Consider the following 12977-nt stretch of genomic DNA (forward strand, 5'->3'; position numbering starts at 1 on the left):
CATTGTTTTTCTGGGATCAAGAAAGGCCGTCTCAAATTGCTAATCCCTTTTGCCTATTGTGGATTACAAGAAACATACATGTTATAGGACAGTGACCACCAGCAATACAGTATACTATTTCATTGTAAGTGTATTTTGTGAAGTTTATTGTATGTTTGGAATGTACAGTAGTATATTGAAATATTGAAGAAACTGCATTGTCCCTAGTAATAGCTAAAGAGGTGCTGCAGCAGTTAAGGTAAAGAAATCTATTTTCTCTGACGTCCTAAGTGGATGCTGGGGACTCCGTCAGGACCATGGGGATTAGCGGCTCCGCAGGAGACAGGGCACAAAAGTAAAAGCTTTAGGATCAGGTGGTGTGCACTGGCTCCTCCCCCTATGACCCTCCTCCAAGCCTCAGTTAGATTTTTGTGCCCGGCCGAGAAGGGTGCAATCTAGGTGGCTCTCCTAAAGAGCTGCTTAGAGTAAAAGTTTGTTAGGTTTTTTATTTTCAGTGAGTCCTGCTGGCAACAGGCTCACTGCTACGAGGGACTTAGGGGAGAGAAGTGAACTCACCTGCGTGCAGGATGGATTGGCTTCTTAGGCTACTGGACACCATTAGCTCCAGAGGGAGTCGGAACACAGGTCTCACCCTGGGGTTCGTCCCGGAGCCGCGCCGCCGACCCCCCTTGCAGATGCCGAAAAGTGAAGGTCCAGAAACGGCGGCAGAAGACTCTTCAGTCTTCATAAGGTAGCGCACAGCACTGCAGCTGTGCGCCATTGTTGTCAGCACACTTCATAGCAGCGGTCACTGAGGGTGCAGGGCGCTGGGGGGGGGCGCCCTGGGCAGCAATGATAGTACCTTATTCTGGCTAAAAATACATCACATATAGCCCCTGGGGGCTATATGGATGTATTTAACCCCTGCCAGGTCTCAAAAAAACGGGAGAAGAAGCCCGTCGAAAAGGGGGCGGGGCCTATTCTCCTCAGCACACAGCGCCATTTTCCCTCACAGAAATGCTGGTGGGAAGGCTCCCAGGCTCTCCCCTGCACTGCACTACAGAAACAGGGTTAAAACAGAGAGGGGGGGCACTTATTTGGCGATATGTATATATATATATATTAAAATGCTATAAGGGAAAAACACTTATATAAAGGTTGTCCCTGTATAATTATAGCGTTTTTGGTGTGTGCTGGCAAACTCTCCCTCTGTCTCCCCAAAGGGCTAGTGGGGTCCTGTCCTCTATCAGAGCATTCCCTGTGTGTGTGCTGTGTGTCGGTACGTGTGTGTCGACATGTTGGTGAGGAGGCGGAGCAATTGCCTGAAATGGTGATGTCACTCTCTAGGGAGTCGACACCGGAATGGATGGCTTATTTAAGGAATTACGTGATAATGTCAACACGCTGCAAGGTCGGTTGACGACATGAGACGGCCGGCAAACAAATTAGTACCTGTCCAGGCGTCTCAAACACCGTCAGGGGCTGTAAAACGCTCATTTACCTCAGTCGGTCGACACAGACACAGACACGGACACTGACTCCAGTGTCGACGGTGAAGAAACAAACGTATTTTCCTTTAGGGCCACACGTTACATGTTAAGGGCAATGAAGGAGGTGTTACATATTTCTGATACTACAAGTACCACAAGAAGGGTATTATGTGGGGTGTGAAAAAACTACCTGTAGTTTTTCCTGAATCAGATAAATTAAATGAAGTGTGTGATGATGCGTGGGTTTCCCCCGATAGAAAATTATTGGCGGTATACCCTTTCCCGCCAGAAGTTAGGGCGCGTTGGGAAACACCCTTTAGGGTGGATAAGGCGCTCACACGCTTATCAAAACAAGTGGCGGTACCGTCTCCAGATAGGGCCGCCCTCAAGGAGCCAGCTGAGAGGCTGGAAAATATCCTAAAAAGGTATATACACACATACTGGTGTTATACTGCGACCAGCGATCGCCTCAGCCTGGATGTGCAGCGCTGGGGTGGCTTGGTCGGATTCCCTGACTGAAAATATTGATACCCTTGACAGGGACAGTATTTTATTGACTATAGAGCATTTAAAGGATGCATTTCTATATATGCGAGATGCACAGAGGGATATTTGCACTCTGGCATCAAGAGTAAGTGCGATGTCCATATCTGCCAGAAGATGTTTATGGACACGACAGTGGTCAGGTGATGCAGATTCCAAACGGCACATGGAAGTATTGCCGTATAAAGGGGAGGAGTTATTTGGGGTCGGTCCATCGGACCTGGTGGCCTCGGCAACAGCTGGAAATCCACCTTTTTTACCCCAAATCACATCTCAGCAGAAAAAGACACCGTCTTTTCAGCCTCAGTCCTTTCGTCCCTATAAGGGCAAGCGGGCAAAAGGCCAGTCATATCTGCCCAGGGATAGAGGAAAGGGAAGAAGACTGCAGCAGGCAGCCCATTCCCAGGAACAGAAGCCCTCCACAGCTTCTGCCAAGTCCTCAGCATGACGCTGGGGCCGTACAAGCGGACTCAAGTGCGGTGGGGGGTCGTCTCAAGAGTTTCAGCGCGTAGTGGGCTCACTCGCAAGTGGACCCCTGGATCCTACAAGTAGTATCCCAGGGGTACAGACTGGAGATTCGAGACGTCTCCCCCTCGCAGGCTCCTGATGTCTGCTTTACCAACGTCTTCCTCCGACAGGGAGGCAGTATTGGAAACAATTCACAAGCTGTATTCCCAGCAGGTGATAATCAAAGTACCCCTCCTACAACAAGGAAAGGGGTATTATTCCACACTATATTGTGGTACTGAAGCCAGACGGCTCGGTGAGACCTATTCTAAATGGGAAATCTTTGAACACTTACATACAAAGGTTCAAATCAAGATGGAGTCACTCAGAGCAGTGATAGCGAACCAGGAAGAAGGGGACTATATGGTGTCCCTGGACATCAAGGATGCTTACCTCCATGTCCCAAATTGCCCTTCTCACCAAGGGTACCTCAGGTTCGTGGTACGGAACTGTCACTATCAGTTTCAGACGCTGCCGTTTGGATTGTCCACGGCACCCCGGGTCTTTACCAAAGTAATGGCCGAAATGATGATTCTTCTTCAAAGAAAAGGCGTCTTAATTATCCCTTACTTGGACGATCTCCTGATAAGGGCAAGGTCCAGAGAACAGTTGGAAGTCGGAGTAGCACTATCTCAAGTAGTTCTACGACAGCACTGGTGGATTCTAAATATCCAAAATCGCAGCCGTTTCCGTCGACACGTCTGCTGTTCCTAGGGATGGTTCTGGACACAGTCCAGAAAAAGGTGTTTCTCCCGGAGGAGAAAGCCAGGGAGTTATCCGAGCTAGTCAGGAACCTCCTAAAACCAGGAAAAGTGTCAGTGCATCATTGCACAAGAGTCCTGGGAAAAATGGTGGCTTATTACGAAGCGATTCCATTCGGCAGATTTCACGCAAGAACTTTTCAGTGGGATCTGCTGGACAAATGGTCCGGATCGCATTTTCAGATGCATCAGCGGATAACCCTATCTCCAAGGACAAGTGTGTCTCTCCTGTGGTGGTTACAGAGTGCTCATCTTCTAGAGGGCCGCAGATTCGGCATTCAGGATTGGATGCTGGTGACCACGGAGGCCAGCCTGAGAGGCTGGGGAGCAGTCACACAGGGAAAAAATTTCCAGGGAATGTGATCAAGTCTGGAGATTTTTCTCCACATAAATATACTGCAGCTAAGGGCAATTTACAATGCTCTAAGCTTAGCAAGACCTCTGCTTCAAGGTCAGCCGGTATTGATCCAGTGGGACAACATCACGGCAGTCGCCCACGTAAACAGACAGGGCGGCACAAGAAGCAGGAGGGCAATGGCAGAAACTGCAAGGATTTTTCGCTGGGCGGAAAATCATGTGATAGCACTGTCAGCAGTGTTCATTCCGGGAGTGGACAACTGGGAAGCAGACTTCCTCAGCAGGCACAACCTCCACCCGGGAGAGTGGGGACTTCATCGGGAAGTCTTCCACATGATTGTGAACCGTTGGAAAAGACCAAAGGTGGACATGATGGCGTCCCGCCTGAACAAAAAACTGGACAAGTATTGCGCCAGGTCAAAAGACCCTCAGGCAATAGCTGTGGACGTTCTGGTAACACCGTGGGTGTACCAGTCGGTGTATGTCTTCCCTCCTCTGCTTCTCATACCCAAGGTATTGAGAATTATAAGACGTAGAGGAGTAAGAACTATACTCGTGGCTCCGGATTGGCCAAGAAGGACTTCGTACCCGGAACTTCAAGAGATGCTCACAGAGGACTCATGGCCTCTGCCGCTAAGAAGGGACTTGCTTCAGCAAGTACCATGTCTGTTCCAAGACTTACCGCGGCTGCGTTGACGGCATGGCGGTTGAACGCCGGATCCTAAGGGAAAAGGCATTCCGGAAGAGGTCATTCCTACCCTGGTCAAAGCCAGGAAGGAGGTGACCGCACAACATTATCACCACATGTGGCGAAAATATGTTGCGTGGTGTGAGGCCAGGAAGGCCCCATGAAGAAATTTCAACTCGGTCGTTTCCTGCATTTCCTGCAAACAGGAGTGTCTATGGGCCTCAAATTGGGGTCCATTAAGGTTCAAATTTCGGCCCTGTCGATTTTCTTCCAGAAAGAATTGGCTTCAGTTCCTGAAGTCCAGAAGTTTGTCAAGGGAGTACTGCATATACAACCCCCTTTTGTGCCTCCAGTGGCACTGTGGGATCTCAACGTAGTTCTGGGATTCCTAAAATCACATTGGTTTAAACCGCTCAAATCTGTGGATTTGAAGCATCTCACAGGGAAAGTGACCATGCTGTTGGCCCTGGCCTCGGCCAGGCGAGTGTCAGAATTGGCGGTGTTTGTCTCAAAAAAGCCCATATCTGATTGTCCATTCGGACAGGGCAGAGCTGCGGACTCATCCCCTGTTTCTCCCTAAGGTGGTGTCAGTTTCACCCGAACCAGCTTATTGTGGTACCTGCGGCTACTAGGGACTTGGAGGACTCCAAGTTGCTAGATGTTGTCTGGGCCCTGAAAATATAGTTTCCAGGACGGCTGGAGTCAGGAAAACTGACTTGCTGTTATCCTGTATGCACCCAACAAACTGGGTGCTCTTGCTTCTAAGCAGACGATTGCTAGTTGGATGTGTAGTACAATTCAGCTTGCACATTCTGTGGCAGGCCTGCCACAGCCAAAATATGTAAATGCCCATTCCACAAGGAAGGTGGGCTCATCTTGGGCGGCTGCCCGAGGGGTCTCGGCTTTACAACTTTGCCGAGCTGATACTTGGTCAGGGGCACACCCTGGCTGAGGAGGACCTGGAGTTCTCTCATTCGGTGCTGCAGAGTCATCCGCACTCTCCCGCCCGTTTGGGAGCTTTGGTATAATCCCCATGGTCCTGACGGAGTCCCCAGCATCCACTTAGGACGTCAGAGAAAATAAGAATTTACTTACCGATAATTCTATTTCTCGTAGTCCGTAGTGGATGCTGGGCGCCCATCCCAAGTGCGGATTGTCTGCAATACTTGTACATAGTTATTGTTACAAAAATCGGGTTGTTATTATTGTTGTGAGCCATCTTTTCAGATGCTCCGCTGTTATCATGCTGTTAACTGGGTTCAGATCACAGGTTGTACAGTGTGATTGGTGTGGCTGGTATGAGTCTTACCCGGGATTCAAAATCCTTCCTTATTGTGTACGCTCGTCCGGGCACAGTATCCTAACTGAGGCTTGGAGGAGGGTCATAGGGGGAGGAGCCAGTGCACACCACCTGATCCTAAAGCTTTTACTTTTGTGCCCTGTCTCCTGCGGAGCCGCTAATCCCCATGGTCCTGACGGAGTCCCCAGCATCCACTACGGACTACGAGAAATAGAATTATCGGTAAGTAAATTCTTATTTTACTATACAAGTTATTTCCCATTGCTAATTGTCACCATACTGCAAAGTGCTGTGTTACTGTATATTTGCCATGTTCATTTTGTGATGCAATTTACTGTTCTACTGTATGGTGATCATTATTTTAATCACGCAGTGACCTTCCCTGGACGCACACCCTCTTACCCTCTTTTAATAAATCAACGTGATCATTCTGTTACAGCCTGAGGTGGATGACCTTGTTGCCAGAGAAGAAGGAGAATCCAATGGAGCATCTGTCTCAGCTGTAAGATACCATCTACACCTAACTTATCTGTGCCCATAATAACACCACAATTGGTTTGTTTGTTTGTTTGTTTGTTTGTTTGTTTGTTTGTTTGTTTGTTAAATGCAAATTACATTGCTTTAACATTTGGAACAAATTGGGGCAGCCTACAGTTTTATTAGCTGCTCAGCTATACCCTTTCCATGCTGGCTACTATCAGATCCTTCTACATTGTGCTCCCTCACAGACAGCCCTTCTCCTGTTAATTCTTCTACCATATAATGACAAATTGGCCACACCTCTCACAGAGGCTTCTCTCTGAATACTTTCCACAGCCACTATAAAGTAGAGATGAGCGGGTTCGGTTCCTCGGAATCCAAACCCGCCCGAACTTCAGCTTTTTTTACACGGATCCGAGCGACTTGGATCTTCCCGCCTTGCTCGGTTAACCCGAGCGCGCCCGAACGTCATCATGATGCTGTCGGATTCTCGCGAGGCTCGGATTCTATCGCGAGACTCGGATTCTATATAAGGAGCCGCGCGTCGCCGCCATTTTCACACGTGCATTGAGATTGATAGGGAGAGGACGTGGCTGGCGTCCTCTCCATTTAGATTAGAAGAGAGAGAGTGAGATTGAGACAGAGACACTTGATTTACTGGAGCTTAGGAGTACTAGAGAGTGCAGAGTTTACTAGTGACTGACCACTGACCAGTGACCACCAGTGCAGTTTTATTTAATATAATCCGTTCTCTGCTTGAAAAAAACGATACACAGTGACTCAGTCACATACCATATCTGTGCTCAGCCCAGTGTGCTGCATCATCTATGTATAATATCTGACTGTGCTCACACAGCTTAATTGTGGGGGAGACTGGGGAGCAGTTATAGGTTATAGCAGGAGCCAGGAGTACATATTATTAAAATTAAACAGTGCACACTTTTGCTGCAGGAGTGCCACTGCCAGTGTGACTGACCAGTGACCTGACCACACTGACCACCAGTATAGTATACTATATTGTGATTGCCTGAAAAAGTTAAACACTCGTCGTGTGACTTGTGTGGTGTTTTTTTATTCTATAAAAAACTCATTCTGCTGACAGACAGAGTCCAGCAGGTCCGTCATTATATAATATATACCTGTCCGGCTGCAGTAGTGATATATATATATTTTTTATATCATTATTTATCATCCAGTCGCAGCAGACACAGTACGGTAGTTCACGGCTGTAGCTACCTCTGTGTCGGCACTCGGCAGTCCATCCATAATTGTATACCACCTACCCGTGTTTTTTTTTTTCTTTCTTCTTTATACATACTACATCTCATTATCATCCAGTCTATATTAGCAGCAGACACAGTACAGTACGGTAGTCCACGGCTGTAGCTACCTCTGTGTCGGCACTCGGCAGTCCATCCATAATTGTATACCACCTACCCGTGGTTTTTTTTTCTTCTTTATACATACTACATCTCATTATCATCCAGTCTATATTAGCAGCAGACACAGTACAGTACGGTAGTCCACGGCTGTAGCTACCTCTGTGTCGGCACTCGGCAGTCCATCCATAATTGTATACCACCTACCCGTGGTTTTTTTTTCTTTCTTCTTTATACATACTACATCTCATTATCAACCAGTCTATATTAGCAGCAGACACAGTACAGTACGGTAGTCCACGGCTGTAGCTACCTCTGTGTCGGCACTCGGCAGTCCGTCCATAATTGTATACCACCTACCCGTGGTTTTTTTTTCTTTCTTCTTTATACATACTACATCTCATTATCATCCAGTCTATATTAGCAGCAGACACAGTACAGTACGGTAGTCCACGGCTGTAGCTACCTCTGTGTCGGCACTCGGCAGTCCATCCATAATTGTATACCACCTACCCGTGGTTTTTTTTTCTTTCTTCTTTATACATACTACATCTCATTATCATCCAGTCTATATTAGCAGCAGACACAGTACAGTATGGTAGTCCACGGCTGTAGCTACCTCTGTGTCGGCACTCGGCAGTCCATCCATAATTGTATACCACCTACCCGTGGTTTTTTTTTCTTTCTTCTTTATACATACTTCATCTCATTATCATCCAGTCTATATTAGCAGCAGACACAGTACAGTACGGTAGTCCACGGCTGTAGCTACCTCTGTGTCGGCACTCGGCAGTCCGTCCATAATTGTATACCACCTACCCGTGGTTTTTTTTTCTTTCTTCTTTATACATACTACATCTCATTATCATCCAGTCTATATTAGCAGCAGACACAGTACAGTATGGTAGTCCACGGCTGTAGCTACCTCTGTGTCGGCACTCGGCAGTCCATCCATAATTGTATACCACCTACCCGTGTTTTTTTTTTCTTCTTTATACATACTACATCTCATTATCATCCAGTCTATATTAGCAGCAGACAGAGTACAGTACGGTAGTCCACGGCTGTAGCTACCTCTGTGTCGGCACTCGGCAGTCCGTCCATAATTGTATACCACCTACCCGTGGTTTTTTTTTTCTTTCTTCTTTATACATACATACTACATCTCATTATCAACCAGTCTATATTAGCAGCAGACACAGTACAGTACGGTAGTCCACGGCTGTAGCTACCTCTGTGTCGGCACTCGGCAGTCCATCCATAATTGTATACCACCTACCCGTGGTTTTTTTTTTCTTCTTTATACATACTACATCTCATTATCATACAGTCTATATTAGCAGCAGACACAGTACAGTACGGTAGTCCACGGCTGTAGCTACCTCTGTGTCGGCACTCGGCAGTCCATCCATAATTGTATACCACCTACCCGTGTTTTTTTTTTTCTTTCTTCTTTATACATACTACATCTCATTATCATCCAGTCTATATTAGCAGCAGACACAGTACAGTACGGTAGTCCACGGCTGTAGCTACCTCTGTGTCGGCACTCGGCAGTCCGTCCATAATTGTATACCACCTACCCGTGGTTTTTTTTTTCTTTCTTCTTTATACATACATACTACATCTCTTTATCAACCAGTCTATATTAGCAGCAGACACAGAACAGTACGGTAGTCCACGGCTGTAGCTACCTCTGTGTCGGCACTCGGCAGTCCATCCATAATTGTATACTAGTATCCATCCATCTCCATTGTTTACCTGAGGTGCCTTTTAGTTGTGCCTATTAAAATATGGAGAACAAAAATGTTGAGGTTCCAAAATTAGGGAAAGATCAAGATCCACTTCCACCTCGTGCTGAAGCTGCTGCCACTAGTCATGGCCGAGACGATGAAATGCCAGCAACGTCGTCTGCCAAGGCCGATGCCCAATGGCATAGTACAGAGCATGTCAAATCCAAAACACCAAATATCAGTAAAAAAAGGACTCCAAAACCTAAAATAAAATTGTCGGAGGAGAAGCGTAAACTTGCCAATATGCCATTTACCACACGGAGTGGCAAGGAACGGCTGAGGCCCTGGCCTATGTTCAAGGCTAGTGGTTCAGCTTCACATGAGGATGGAAGCACTCAGCCTCTCGCTAGAAAAATGAAAAGACTCAAGCTGGAAAAAGCACAGCAAAGAACTGTGCGTTCTTCGAAATCCCAAATCCACAAGGAGAGTCCAATTGTGTCGGTTGCGATGCCTGACCTTCCCAACACTGGACGTAAAGAGCATGCGCCTTCCACCATTTGCACGCCCCCTGCAAGTGCTGGAAGGAGCACCCGCAGTCCAGTTCCTGATAGTCAGATTGAAGATGTCAGTGTTGAAGTACACCAGGATGAGGAGGATATGGGTGTTGCTGGCGCTGGGGAGGAAATTGACCAGGAGGATTCTGATGGTGAGGTGGTTTGTTTAAGTCAGGCACCCGGGGAGACACCTGTTGTCCGTGGGAGGAATATGGCCGTTGACATGCCTGGTGAAAATACCAAAAAAATCAGCTCTTCGGTGTGGAAGTATTTCACCAGAAATGCGGACAACATTTGTCAAGCCGTGTGTTCCCTTTGTCAAGCTGTAATAAGTAGGGGTAAGGACGTTAACCACCTCGGAACATCCTCCCTTATACGTCACCTGCAGCGCATTCATAATAAGTCAGTGACAAGTTCAAAAACTTTGGCCGACAGCGGAAGCAGTCCACTGACCAGTAAATCCCTTCCTCTTGTAACCAAGCTCACGCAAACCACCCCACCAACTCCCTCAGTGTCAATTTCCTCCTTCCCCAGGAATGCCAATAGTCCTGCAGGCCATGTCACTGGCAATTCTGATGATTCCTCTCCTGCCTGGGATTCCTCCGATGCATCCTTGCGTGTAACGCCTACTGCTGCTGGCGCTGCTGTTGTTGCTGCTGGGAGTCGATGGTCATCCCAGAGGGGAAGTCGTAAGCCCACTTGTACTACTTCCAGTAAGCAATTGACTGTTCAACAGTCCTTTGCGAGGAAGATGAAATATCACAGCAGTCATCCTGCTGCAAAGCGGATAACTGAGGCCTTGACAACTATGTTGGTGTTAGACGTGCGTCCGGTATCCGCCGTTAGTTCACAGGGAACTAGACAATTTATTGAGGCAGTGTGCCCCCGTTACCAAATACCATCTAGGTTCCACTTCTCTAGGCAGGCGATACCGAGAATGTACACGGACGTCAGAAAAAGACTCACCAGTGTCCTAAAAAATGCAGTTGTACCCAATGTCCACTTAACCACGGACATGTGGACAAGTGGAGCAGGGCAGGGTCAGGACTATATGACTGTGACAGCCAACTGGGTAGATGTATGGACTCCCGCCGCAAGAACAGCAGCGGCGGCACCAGTAGCAGCATCTCGCAAACGCCAACTCTTTCCTAGGCAGGCTACGCTTTGTATCACCGGTTTCCAGAATACGCACACAGCTGAAAACCTCTTACGGCAACTGAGGAAGATCATCGCGGAATGGCTTACCCCAATTGGACTCTCCTGTGGATTTGTGGCATCGGACAACGCCAGCAATATTGTGTGTGCATTAAATATGGGCAAATTCCAGCACGTCCCATGTTTTGCACATACCTTGAATTTGGTGGTGCAGAATTTTTTAAAAAACGACAGGGGCATGCAAGAGATGCTGTCGGTGGCCAGAAGAATTGCGGGACACTTTCGGCGTACAGGCACCACGTACAGAAGACTGGAGCACCACCAAAAACTACTGAACCTGCCCTGCCATCATCTGAAGCAAGAAGTGGTAACAAGGTGGAATTCAACCCTCTATATGCTTCAGAGGTTGGAGGAGCAGCAAAAGGCCATTCAAGCCTATACAATTGAGCACGATATAGGAGGTGGAATGCACCTGTCTCAAGCGCAGTGGAGAATGATTTCAACGTTGTGCAAGGTTCTGATGCCCTTTGAACTTGCCACACGTGAAGTCAGTTCAGACACTGCCAGCCTGAGTCAGGTCATTCCCCTCATCAGGCTTTTGCAGAAGAAGCTGGAGACATTGAAGGAGGAGCTAACTCGGAGCGATTCCGCTAGGCATGTGGGACTTGTGGATGGAGCCCTTAATTCGCTTAACAAGGATTCACGGGTGGTCAATCTGTTGAAATCAGAGCACTACATTTTGGCCACCATGCTCGATCCTAGATTTAAAGCCTACCTTGGATCTCTCTTTCCTGCTGGTGAGAAAATTGTCAAGTCAAGCGGAACGAGACCTGTCAACATCTCCTCCTTCACATTCTCCCGCAACTGGGGGTGCGAGGAAAAGGCTCAGAATTCCGAGCCCACCCGCTGGCGGTGATGCAGGGCAGTCTGGAGCGACTGCTGATGCTGACATCTGGTCCGGACTGAAGGACCTGACAACGATTACGGACATGTCGTCTACTGTCACTGCATATGATTCTCTCAACATTGAAAGAATGGTGGAGGATTATATGAGTGACCGCATCCAAGTAGGCACGTCACACAGTCCGTACTTATACTGGCAGGAAAAAGAGGCAATTTGGAGGCCCTTGCACAAACTGGCTTTATTCTACCTAAGTTGCCCTCCCACAAGTGTGTACTCCGAAAGAGTGTTTAGTGCCGCCGCTCACCTTGTCAGCAATCGGCGTACGAGGTTACATCCAGAAAATGTGGAGAAGATGATGTTCATTAAAATGAATTATAATCAATTCCTCCGCGGAGACATTGACCAGCAGCAATTGCCTCCACAAAGTACACAGGGAGCTGAGATGGTGGATTCCAGTGGGGACGAATTGATAATCTGTGAGGAGGGGGATGTACACGGTGATATATCGGAGGATGATGATGAGGTGGACATCTTGCCTCTGTAGAGCCAGTTTGTGCAAAGAGAGATTAATTGCTTCTTTTTTGGGGGGGGTCCAAACCAACCCGTCATATCAGTCACAGTCGTGTGGCAGACCCTGTCACTGAAATGATGGGTTGGTTAAAGTGTGCATGTCCTGTTTTGTTTATACAACATAAGGGTGGGTGGGAGGGCCCAAGGACAATTCCATCTTGCACCTCTTTTTTCTTTTATTTTTCTTTGCGTCATGTGCTGTTTGGGGAGGGTTTTTTGGAAGGGCCATCCTGCGTGACACTGCAGTGCCACTCCTAGATGGGCCCGGTGTTTGTGTCGGCCACTAGGGTCGCTTATCTTACTCACACAGTCAGCTACCTCATTGCGCCTCTTTTTTTCTTTGCGTCATGTGCTGTTTGGGGAGGGTTTTTTGGAAGGGACATCCTGCGTGACACTGCAGTGCCACTCCTAGATGGGCCCGGTGTTTGTGTCGGCCACTAGGGTCGCTTATCTTACTCACACAGTCAGCTACCTCATTGCGCCTCTTTTTTTCTTTGCGTCATGTGCTGTTTGGGGAGGGTTTTTTGGAAGGGACATCCTGCGTGACACTGCAGTGCCACTCCTAGATGGGCCCGGT

This window comes from Pseudophryne corroboree, chromosome 8, assembly GCF_028390025.1.
Source record: "Pseudophryne corroboree isolate aPseCor3 chromosome 8, aPseCor3.hap2, whole genome shotgun sequence".
NCBI classification, from domain to species: domain Eukaryota; kingdom Metazoa; phylum Chordata; class Amphibia; order Anura; family Myobatrachidae; genus Pseudophryne; species Pseudophryne corroboree.